Here is a 12,246-nt window from a genome sequence, read left to right as displayed (position 1 = left end):
ACACACCTGACTCCCCAGTAGTGGCAGTGAGGAGGGAGCAAAGGTTTCTAGTTGGATGGTGTTCTTAAAAGATGGGGGTGGGAGGGCTGGTCTGTGGAAGAGAAGGAAAGATATTGCAGGAAGAGAAGCAAAATGTGCAAAGCCATGAGTATGGTCAGGAAGGAGCAGAGGGCAAATATGAAGATGTGCCATAGAATGAGGCTGGAAAGAGGAAGAGACCCTCCTAGTGACAGTGGAGCTATCTTAGGGGGAGCTATGATGGGGTTTTGGACAGGTACCATGGGCAGCAGTGTGGGTGCAGTTTGGTGGCACTGACCCTGGAGACAGATCAGCTAGGAGGCCCCTAGAGACCACTGCACATGTTTCAGAAGCATCATTAACCATGGCAGGTTGTGAGGAATGACTGTGAAGGGCACAGCAGGATTTGGGCTATATCCAGGATACCGCTCAAGGAGAAGTTGTGAAGCAGCTGAATCTCCCTGTCATGGTGGGTGCTGCTGGATGTCCTGCTGCTGCTCAAATCCACCTGCCTTTAGCTGGAGAACCAGTGGGCAGTGGGAGGCAGAAAGGCAGAAACCAGGGCTCCAGGAAATACTGGAAGATTCTAGGAGAGAAACCCCAAGATGACACAGCATGATTCCCCCAGAAAATGGAACAGAAGTGGCTGCTTCACTCAATACAGCTGATGACTGCTTAGCCAAGGCCCAGTTTTGAAACAAATCTACCTCCTGGTCCTGCCTCCAACAAGCCCTCCAAGTCCTCAGTACCCCCCTTCGCCTCCCCGGAGCATGGCTTGCTCCAGCATCTTCTCTCACTCCTGCATGGTAGGAGCCTCTTTCTTTCCCTCCTTGACCTTGTTAAAAACAATATCTGATGTTCGCTGATTACTTCCCGTGTGCTTTGTGTGGTACTAAGTGGCTCACATACACTATCTCATTTAATCATCACAGTAACCATAGGAAACCGGTACTGCTAGCTTCACCATTTTATAGACAAGGAAGTGGAGGCTTAAGGCAGGTTGTCTTGCCCAAAGTTACAGAGCTATTGGGTGGTGGGGCTCTGATTTGAACCCAAGCTGTCTGACGATGGAGCCCAGTCTGGGAACCTCTCTCCTGCCTTCTACATTGTCCTTAGGTAACTTGTTCTCCTCACCCCTGTTTGAAATATTTGGAAAGGACAGTCTACACTTGCTGCCTTTTCTGCTTTATTTCCCATGCCTTACGCCCTGTTGATCTGGCTTCCGTTCTCGGGGGCTTCCTAGTTTCTAAATCAGTGTTTTTCACATTTTTTATCTTATGGCACACTTGACTCTGTAGTTAAACTTGCGTGGCACGCTTAATTTATGCTGATCTAAAAAAAAAAAAAAGAATATACTTACTATGCTTTGAACTTTTTTCAAAAATAATTTAATTAATGATCTCTAAAATTTTTCACAGCACACCTAAGATCCCCTCATAGCACATCACTATGCCGTGGCACACTGGTTAGAAATCACTAATCTAAACAGAGTAGCCTAATTCTCCTCCCCCTTCCAGCAGTGCTCAAGGCCGCGGATGAGCACCTGATCTTTGGGCCCTGTGCATTTTACCCCATGACTGTTAATCCTCCTGGGTTTCCTCCTGCTTCTCAAAATCCATTTCTCTGCCTCCTTCTCTTCTCCCAACACAATGTAAGTATTCCCAAAAGTTCCATTATCGATGTTCTCTTCTCTAGACACACCTCTCTCATAGCTATATGGATTCTATACTGATTTCTGTAGGTAGCCTCTCCTAGGTTTGACTTCTTTTTAGAGCAACAGACATATGTAAATATGCCATAGGCCTATTGGATGTGCCTGACTTATGACCCCTACAGTCCCCTGGTCCTAGTTTAGCTTTCCTGCAAAGCCGCCCTTCCCTTCTAGGATCCCGGGTCAGTGAAGAGTTCTATCTCTCCCAGTCTCTCAGGCTCGAAAACATGGAGCCTCTTAAGGTAACCCTGGATCCTGAATTCCACATCTCTATGGAATCTTCCCAAGACCTATCTTTGTCCCTTCTTCCCTGGACTCTCATTATATCCTGCCCCTTTGCCAGCTTCCATGCATCTCTCTCTGTCTCACACACACCCACACACACACCCCTAACTGTGGGCTGGGTTTTATGCCTAGTCCAAGGAATTTAGCTGTGAACTGGAAAGACAAGCCCCCTCCTCTCGAGGACCTCAGACCTGGTAGGTGAGACAGACAAAGCAACAAGTAATTGCCGCTTAGACTTAAAGTACAGTGTGTTTGCTGTGGGACCCCTTTAGCAGAGCTGCCATCTGAAACTGAGAATTCAGGAAGTCTTCTTGGTGTAAATGACAATTTCGACTTTGGCCTGAAAATGGAAACAGAAGGCGGTCAGGTGAAGGTGCAGGAGGATAGAGAAGGCAAGTGAGAGAAATGAGCACTAGAGGCCAGAAGAACAGATAGGAGAGGTTTGGAAAGTGGGAAGAGTATGCTTTATTTGGGGAACTACTGGTGATTTAGCGTGAATAGGGGCAGAGGGTGAAGAGGAGTAATGGGAGATGTGGCTGGAGGGGTAAGCAAGGTCCAGATCATGCAGGGTCTCTTGAACTAAGTTAAGGAGTTAGCAGTTTATCCTCAGAGCACTGGAGAGCCACTATGAGTTTTAAACAATGGAGAGACATAATTAATATGCATTTTAGAAAATATTACAACATAAAAAATGGATTTGGAGTAGTTAAGACCAGAGGTTTGTTAGGCCACAGTTAAGAAGTCATTGTTGGGTGATGGGTGGGTCCACACCTAGGGTGCATCTTGGAAGGGTGCAGGTGAAGTTTACTAAGTGTAGAGTAGAAGGGTTTGAACAGAATAATTGAGAAAATGCCATGAAGGCTATGTTAACCAGTTTGGTGAAAATATTTCAGACTGTATATGGAACCAGCACATTGTACCTCGTGATTGCATTATTGTACACAGCTATGATTTAATAAAAAAAAAAAAAGAAGTCATTGTTATCATCTGGGTAAAAGGGATCATGATGGCTCTTATCAGTCAAAAAGCCACAGCCTGGAAAGAAATAAATAAGTTAGGAGGGATATTCATGACATAAGGTTGATTGATTATATATCAGGGAAAGGAAGCAGGAAGGATCAAAAATGAAGGTGAAAATGCATTCACAAAGGGAACCCTGGGGATAGCCTGGTTTGAAGGGAAGGTGATGAGTTCAGCTCTGTCCACGTTGAGTGCAAAGTGTTTGTGGGTGAGCTGAGTCAAGATGTGTAGTAGGCAGTTAGAGTCATGGGCTGGGAGCTTAGGAGAGGAACTGGAAGTTGTCAGCATCTCCCACAGTGGTACCTGAAGTAATTAGACTAGATGAGGTCACTTGGGAGGACCTGGAAGGACAACTTTGTTTTTGGGGTGGGCCTTCGTTAGGAAGTGAATAGAAGGTGAGGAAGCAGAGACAGCAGGTTTAGACAAGTTGTTCAAGATGTTAGCTATAAACAGGAGGAGGAAAATAATGCAGACACAGGAGTAGCCTGGGCTTAGGACAGGGTTTTTGTTTGCTTGTTTATGATGGGCAAGACACACTCATCAAAGGGTCTGCTGATCTAGTTCAGGGCCTTCAGGATCATCCCAGCCCCCTTGACAGAGTTCTAACACAGTCAATGTGCCAGGAATTCTGGGTCAGATAAAGAGGCAGGTCCTTCAGATACCTTCTTTGCTTATACAGCTACAAGCTTACAACCTCACCTCCAGGATTCTGGGCCCTTTCCCACCGAACTCACTTAAGGATTGAATCAGAGAACTAGTTTTTCTGGATGGCTCATTCAGGCCCCTGAGGATATTCTTCTCCAAAAGGACAGAGGCCAGGTCTGCAGGGCCTGTCTCTACATTTTCAGGATCAGCTATGGGGGACCGAAGGGGGGGCCTGGTAGCATACATACCAGCTCTGTGGTGGAACTGGAAAAGACCCTTAGGACCCAGGAAGGTGGATGTTCTTTATCAGATTCTACAAGGCAGGTAAGTTCTACTAACATTCTCTGATGCCAGTTTAGTGCCAGGTCCTGCTAGTGGTTATGTGATGAATTTAGCACAGCCTCTGCTTAAAGGAGGCCACTGTCCAGTAGAGGAAATAGACAAGTAAACCATCAATTTCGATACAGTGTTCTGGGACCTGGTGAGGGAGCTGTCGGGCCAGGAAGCTGGGAATACTTCTGTGGGAGCCCAGCCTCAAGGGTTTGATGGGAGAAAGATGGCGCTGAAGACTTCAAATCCTCCTACTGACCCAGAACTTGGCTCTCCTTCTATTTTGGAGGAAATGGCAATGCAATCTTATTTTATTTTATTTTTAGAGATAGGGTTTCATTCTGTTCCTCAGGGTAGAGTGCAGTGATGTGATGATAGCTCACTGAGGTCAAACTTCTGGGCTTTATGACCCTTCCACCTAGGCTTTACGGAAGTGCTGGAATTACAGATTACAGGCGTAGCCACTACGCCCAGTCACATTCTATTTTAAATTGATTTTATTCTTCTGTGGACTTTTCCCTTCCTGGTAAGCATTTGTGTTCAGAAGGGGAAAACAGAACATTGGGAAAATATTTGCAGAAATCCTTATGGAATGTCCAAGTCTAGCCTGGGAACCTCCAAATTAAAAGTGTATGAGATTAAGAAAATCTGAAATACTCTGGTAGCTTTAAATACCAGATATACACTGAGAAGTTCCAAGTTTAGGTCTGTAATCAGGACCTTGCCTCCAGGAATCAGACTTGTATATTCAGCTGCCTACCCAACATCCCCTTTTGGATTTCCAACAGGCTTTTTCAACACCATCTGCTTTTATCTTCCCCACCTCTGTCTTTCCTCCCTCTATTTTTCCTCCAAAACCTGTTTCTCCTTTAATCTTCCCCATTAATGGCTCTGACCAAAACCTTGAGTTATTCTTGATTCTTTCTTTTGTCTGCCTGCCCTCTATATCCAATTTGTCAGCAAATCCCCCTTCAAAAATCATGTCATTCAAGGGTGGTGCCTGTGGCTCAAGGGGTAGGGTGCCGGTCCCATATGCCAGAGGTGGCGGGTTCAAACCTAGCCCCGGCCAAAAAAAAAACCAAAAAAAAAAAAAAAAAATCATGTCATTCACTATGAAAAGTCTCCTGGCCTCTGCTTAACTCATGTTACTCACTGTAGCCCATAATTAATTAATTTATTCAAGAAACGTTCATTGCTCACCCTTTGTGGGCCAGACACTTCTATTGATGGTAGAAATTTAGCATTAAAATAAACACATGAGAATTGCTGCCTTTATCAAGCTTATATCCTAGTACGGTTGAAATGAATGATGAATGACACCCCCTTCAAAAATCCAGACATGGAACATTTCTCACCACTCCCTTTGCTTGCACGTTAGCCCGTTTCTCCATCGTCTCCAGCTGGCTTCGTGCAGGAGCCTCCTTACTGGTGTCCCCTGCTCTGTGCTTGTCATCCCGTAGTATAGACTCAGAACAAGCGATCCAGTAAAACAGAGGGATCCTTTCAAGATGTGAGATCCTGTCACTCTTCTGCTCCAAACACCCAGTGGTTCCCATCTCATGCAGGGTAAAGTCAAAGCTCATGATGGTCTTCATCGCCCTGCTCTGCCTGCCCCTCCAAAGTCCCCCTTGATCCTATCTGCTGGTGCTGTCTACCTCAATTACCTCTGCCCAGCCACCCTGGTTTCTGTACACACACTGTTCTCAGCCCTTTGCATTTGTGGATTTTTCTACCTGGAAAAACCTCCCAGGTATCTCTGTGGCCTAGTCCCTCTCCCCTTTCAGATCCTTCCTAAAATAGCTCCCTTTGAGTAAGACTTGTCCTGACTACTCTGCTTAAAATTACAACCTCCTCCCCTCTTTCCCCCCTTTCATCTCTGCTTTATTTGTCTCCTAGGCACTGGTCGCCATTCAGTCTACCAAAAATGTTTCTTATTCATCATTCATTTCCCCCCAGTAGGATTAATCTTGATGAAGGCAGCAATTCTCATCTGTTTATTGTAATGCTAAATTTCTATCACCCACAGAAGTGCCTGGCCCTCATAGGGTGATCAATGAACATTTGTTCAATAAATTAATTAATTGTGGGCTGCAACAAGCAACATGTTAAGCAGGGGCCAGGAAACTCCTTGTGGGGAATGACATGATTCCCATTTTACAGATAAGACGACAGAGGCTTAAAAAAGTATTAGTGCTCTTCCTCTCTGTCCCCAGAGCAACCTCTGCATGGCCCTGGTCTGAGCACATATCATCATACTTCACTGTCACTATCCATTTCCCCCACTTCATCTAAGGCTCTTGAGCCCAGAGACCATCTCTTATTTATTGTTGCATCTCCAGCACCTGAAAGAAAGCTGGGCCCATAGTAGGTGCTTAAGAAACATTTGTCACATGAATGGATGAATGAATGATAGAAATGGCCAAGCAGGGTACAAACCCATAATTGTCTGATAGCAAAGTCTCTGCCCACTTACTCCACCCCACAGTGTTCTAAGACAGTTACAGAGCCAACAATTAAGTCCCTTTCCCTGGCAGATTGCCTTCTTGCAAATCCTTACCCAGAGAGTCAGAAGTACAAAAGAACCTCCATAGTTGACCAGCTCCCTACACTGACCACCTCCTTAAGTTGACCTAATTTTCACAGACCAGACATGCACCACATGTACTTAATGTACAGTAGGCCCAGTTCTTTATGTTGACCACCTCTGCATGTTGACTAGTTGGTTACAGTCCCATGGGTGTTCAACTTACAGAGGTTGTACTGTATTTCAGATGGGGAGAACTATACATGGGTGACAGCGCTTTCCCCCTGCACCAGGAAAACCGAATGCATTTCTTCACTCAATCCCTCCAGTTCCCCAGACACGCAGTCAAGGTCTCTCTTATTCCCTCCCTCCTCATCTGCAGTCTGCCTCTCTAGATTTCCCAAACCCTCAGTCCCTGCCCCTCTGTCCAGCTGCCTGCCCGTCATCCATCTACTCACTCAGCCTCCCCCAACAGCCTCTGTAAGCCTTCTTGGGCTGTGTGATAGTTAGGCTAAGCCCCGTTCTACTCCCACCGTGAGCTGGCTAGCCCCTCTAAGTCTTCATTCCAGTGAACTCTCTCTTTGCCTCCTCCCTTCAAGTTCACCACCAGTCCCAGCCCGATGCCTTGGGTACGTGGAGGTGGCTCATTCTATCCGTGGATGATGGTGGGACTCTTGTCTAATCTGCCTCCTTCTCTTGGCTCTTTACTTCTTTAGATGGATAATTGCTAAATCTCTGTGTGTGTGTGAGAGAGAGAGAGAGAGAGAGACAGATGGACTCCACTGAGAAGCTGATGGGGAGTACTGGCCCTCTTCCTCCAAAAAATACTTACACTTTGCATGGAAGGCAGGAGAACCTCGATTAAGAAACTTTCCTCCGACTGGTTTCTCTTTCTCTTCTCCCTTCCCCTCTAGATTTCTGGTTGTTATTGGCTCCCAAATTAGTCTACCTGGTCTCCTTTCAGAAGCAGAAGCTTCTTCCTACTGTGTTATTGATACCGTTATTAACAGCAACTACAAGATTGGTACATTTTTCACGCATCGACTGATTTTATCCTTTTAACAACCTCAAGAGGAAGGAACTATTATTGTCCCATTTTTACACATGAGAGAACTGCTTGGTAACATGTTTGGCCAGCATCACGCTTCTGTAGGGGCTTAAGAAACTACTTGAGTGTTTTCTTTCTTTTTTTTTTTTTTCTTGCTTTGTCACCCAGGCTGAGTGCAGTGGTGCGATCATAGCTCACTGCAGCCTCAAACTCCTGAGCTTAAGCAATTTCAGCCTCCTATGTAGCTGGGACTAGAAGTGTACACCACCATATTTAGCTAATTTTTCTTATTTTTTGGTAGAGACTGGTCTAGAGCTCCATCAAGCTCACCTCAGCTTCCCAAAGTACTGAGATTACAGGCATGAGCCACTGTGCCTGCCCAGCCCAAGGTTTCTTTCTTCTGCATGATGGATGGTGCATTATTAACTACTGTTTTATTTTTTTTTTTTTACCGCCCCCAATCTTCAGCACCTGAAACCCATCTTCCTCACCACCACCCCCACTTCTCTGAAGAACCCTTTTTTCCCCCCATCTAATCTTCAAAACTGACCACAGGTGGCTTCTTTGTAGTTACTTGAACACATGTGAGCGATGCAGGGGTTTCATTTCCCCTTCCATTCTCAGCCCAGTTCTGCCAGCCTCCGTGATCCTTGCCAGTCCTAAATGGGGCAATCCAGTCCCTTTTCACAGCAAGCCTTGGCTCTTCCAGGACTGCCACCTCTGAAATTCAGGTGTGAGGGAGGAAGGGGATACTGAGTTGAGCACCTACCTTGTGCCCGGCTTGGAGACACAGAGCCCAACCTTTAAGGCCCCGGCTTCCAGATACTTCCGGGTATCCTACTACAGATGGGTACCTAGAGGCTCTAAGATGATTGATCTGATTCCATCTGCTGTCTCTGGATGGCTAGGGGCCTCTGTACAGTGTGGCTAATCTTTAGCTGCCCTGGGAGTCAACACAAATGCTGCTCAGTCCCTACAGGAGAAAAACAACTGGCCGATGGTTAATTTCTTCCTCCCTACCTTGTCACAGAACTGCCTGATAATTTTGATTAGGTTGATCATAGTCACACTTTTTTTTTCTTATTGTAGTAAAGTAATATATCATCATAAAAACAATCTCTAAAAATTTTTTATCAAAATGTAATATACAGGGCGGCGCCTGTGGCTTAGTGAGTAGGGCGCCGGCCCCATATGCCGAGGGTGGCAGGTTCAAACCCAGCCCTAGCCAAACTGCAACAAAAAAATAGCCGGGCGTTGTGGTGGGCGCCTGTAGTCTCAGCTACTCGGGAGGCTGAGGCAAGAGAATCGCATAAGCCCAAGAGTTAGAGGTTGCTGTGAGCCGTGTGACGCCACGGCACTCTACCGAGGGCTGTACAGTGAGACTCTGTCTCTACAAAAAAAAAAAAAAAAAATGTAATATACATATAGAAAAGTGAACAATATCAAAAAGGAGAAGTTTAGGCCAAGCACGGTGGTTCACGCCTGTAATCCCAGCACTCTGGGAGGCTGAGGCGGGTGGATTGCTTGAGCTCAGGAGTCAAGACCAGCCTGAGCAAGAGCTAGACCTTGTCTCTAAAAAATAGCTGAGTGTTGTGGCAGGCATCTGTAGTCCCAACTACTTAGGAGGCTGAGGCAACAGGATCTCTTGAACCCGAGAGTTTGAGGTTGCTGTGAGCTATGATGCCACAGCACTCAATCCCAGGGCAAATGAGTGAGACTCTGTCTCCAAAAAAAAAAAAAAAAGTGAAGCTTGAGGAATTTCTACAACTGATTACATATATCAGTAGATATAAGATTGTCAAAATCCTAAAAACCCTCCATATTTCCTTCCTGTCATTCCCCCACCAAGGGTACATGTAACTGCTGTCCTAATGACTTCTATCAGTACAGGTTTGTCTTACCTGGTTTTGTCCCATCAAAGCAGTTTTAAAAGAAACAGACCGTTTTCTTGTCCTCCACAAGGAAATTATTGACCAGAGTTTTGACTGTGTATAAAATGGATCAAGAATCCTCTGAACTGAACTAAGAAACTACAGCCTCAAAGAGGTTTTAGCTGTAAAATCCTCCACTCTGTGCCTTGGCTAGAGTGCTATGGTGTCATTGCAACTCACAGAAACCTCAAATCCTTGAGTTGAAGCTATTCTTCTTGCCTTAGCCTCCAGAGTAGCTGGGACTACAGGTACTCACCACAATACCTGGCTAGCTTTTCTATTTTTAGTGGAGACAGGGCCTCACTTTTTTTTTTTTTTCAGACAGAGTCTCACTTGTGATAAAGTGTTGTGGTGTCACAGCTCACAGCAACCTTAAAATCTTGGGCTTAAGCGATTCTTTTGCCTTGGCCTTCTGAGTAGCTGGGACTCCAGGCACCCACCACAACGCCCAGCTATTTTTAGAGACAAGGTCTTGCTCTGGCTCAGGCTGGTCCCAAACTCATGAGCTCAAGCAATCCACCCACTTGGCCTCCCAGAGTGCTAGAATTACAGGCATGAGCCACTATGCCCAGCCCTATTTTTTCCTTTTTATTTATTTATTTTTTTGCAGTTTTTGGCTGGGTCCGGGTTTGAACCCACCACCTCCAGTATGTAGGGCCGATGCCCTACTCCTTGAGCCACAGGCACTGCCCTTTTTTTTCATTTTCAGCAGGGACAGGGTCTCACTCTTGCTCAGGCTGGTCTCGAATTCCTAAACTCAGGCAATCCACTGGCCTCAGCCTACCAGAGTGCTAGGATTATAGGTGTGAGCCACCACCCCTGGCTAAGGGCCTAACTCTTGCTCAGGTTGGTCTCAAATTCCTGAGCTCAAGTGATCCACCCACCTCATCTTCCTGCCTTGGTTCTCAACCTTCCTAATGCTGTGGCCCTTAAATACAGTTCCTGTGGGTTGGGACAGGAGTGTTAGACTGTTAGGATTACAGGTGTGAGCCACTGTGCCCGGCCCCCAAGTGTGTTCTTAATAAAGGGCCCGGAACATGTCTGATCAATTCCCCTGATGCTTATGTTTTCTGCCCACTGTGCTTTTCTTCTTCTTCTTCATTTTTTCTTTTCTTTTTTTTTCCAAGACAGAGTCTCACTATTTCGCCCTTGGTAGAGTGCTGGGGCGTCACAGCTCACAGCAACCTCAAACTCTAGGGCTTAAGCGATTCTCTTGCCTCAGCCTCCCACGTAACTAGCACTATAGGCATCTGCCACAACGGTGGGCTATTTTTCGTTGCAGTTGTCACTGTTTACTAACTGGGCTGGGTTTGAACCCTCGGTGTATGTGGCTGGTGCCGTAACCACTGTGCTATGGGCGCCAAGCCTCTTCTTCTTTTTTTTTTAAGTTCTGAGAACGAGAAATGAGAGACCCTGGGGAAAAAACCACTGAACTACACTGCACTCCAGCCGTAATCTCTCCTTGATCACTAGTGATGGAGAAATCACCATCTCAACAGGGCTACCTGTTGCATTTTCCACACAGAGATAAATATACACGCATGCACATGAGTGCGCACGCTCTCTCGTTTGAGCTCCATTATGCTGCAATTTTTTGCTTGCTGATTCTAGTCTTGACCTATGTGGCCTCCCAGGGTTAGTTAGTAATCAGGTTTCAGTGCTGAGGCACTTGAGGGGGGTCTTCCTAAACCCCAGGTTCTTCCTGTGGGGATCCTGGGATCTATTAAATTTAAGGATGTGGCTAAACCAGCATTTGTCAAAGAACATTCCACTGGACACTAATCCCCAGATATGCTTATGAAAATAGAGCTCTGAGCTTAAATAAGTTGGGGAAATGCTGCATGTTCTCTGGCCTGGGTCACTTCTCACATCAGCATAGAGGAGACTCCGGAGGTCTTGAAGCAGAAAGACTCTGTTTCACTTGGTCAGTGTTTTCGAGACATAGTTGACTTAGAATTCTTTTTTTTTTCGCAGTTTTTGACCAGGGCTAGGTTTGAACCCGCCACCTCTGGCATATGGGGCCAGCGCCCTACTCCTTTGAAACACAGGAGCTACTCATTGACTTAGAATTCTTTTTCTTCCAAAGGGTGCCTATGATTAGTTCTCAGAATTAATGTCCCAGTTAGCATTAAGCATTCTCTAAAACAGCACCGTCTAATCTGGTAGCCACCAACATGTGGGGCTGGTTCAAACCGAGATGTGCTGTGAGTATAAAATATATACCAGATTTCAAAATCTTAGTACAAAAAAAAATATGAATGATGTGAATACGTAGTTATATGTTAAAACACTAGTTTGGAAATGTTGAGTTAAAATATATTATTGAGATAAATTGCCAAAAAGTAAATTTCATCTATTTACTCTGTATTCATCTATTCTTACTCGGTAAATCATGGCTATTGGAATATTCATAATTGCGCATGTGGCATGCATTGCATTTGATGGAGGGTGCTGCTCCAACATTCTGTGCTGCTGGTGAAGGCTTGGTTGGCCTGTACAGGGGCATGTGACAGGAGGGGGTGGGTTGCCCAGGGGAAGAAGTAGAGGGGAACTGTGGAATTCACGGGAAGGCAGTTCATGAAACTTGAGAGGGGGTGGTCAGGAAGTGGTGACTAAGCTGAGACCTGAAAGATGAGACTAGTTGGCCAGGCAAAGGCAGAGAAAACAGCACGTGCCAAGGCCTTGAAGTGAAAGAGGAACTGTGAGCATTCCAGGATGTCCGAGGCTTGTGGAG

Source organism: Nycticebus coucang, chromosome 21 (assembly GCF_027406575.1).
Source record: "Nycticebus coucang isolate mNycCou1 chromosome 21, mNycCou1.pri, whole genome shotgun sequence".
NCBI classification, from domain to species: Eukaryota; Metazoa; Chordata; class Mammalia; order Primates; family Lorisidae; genus Nycticebus; species Nycticebus coucang.
This window is presented reverse-complemented; position numbering follows the sequence as displayed.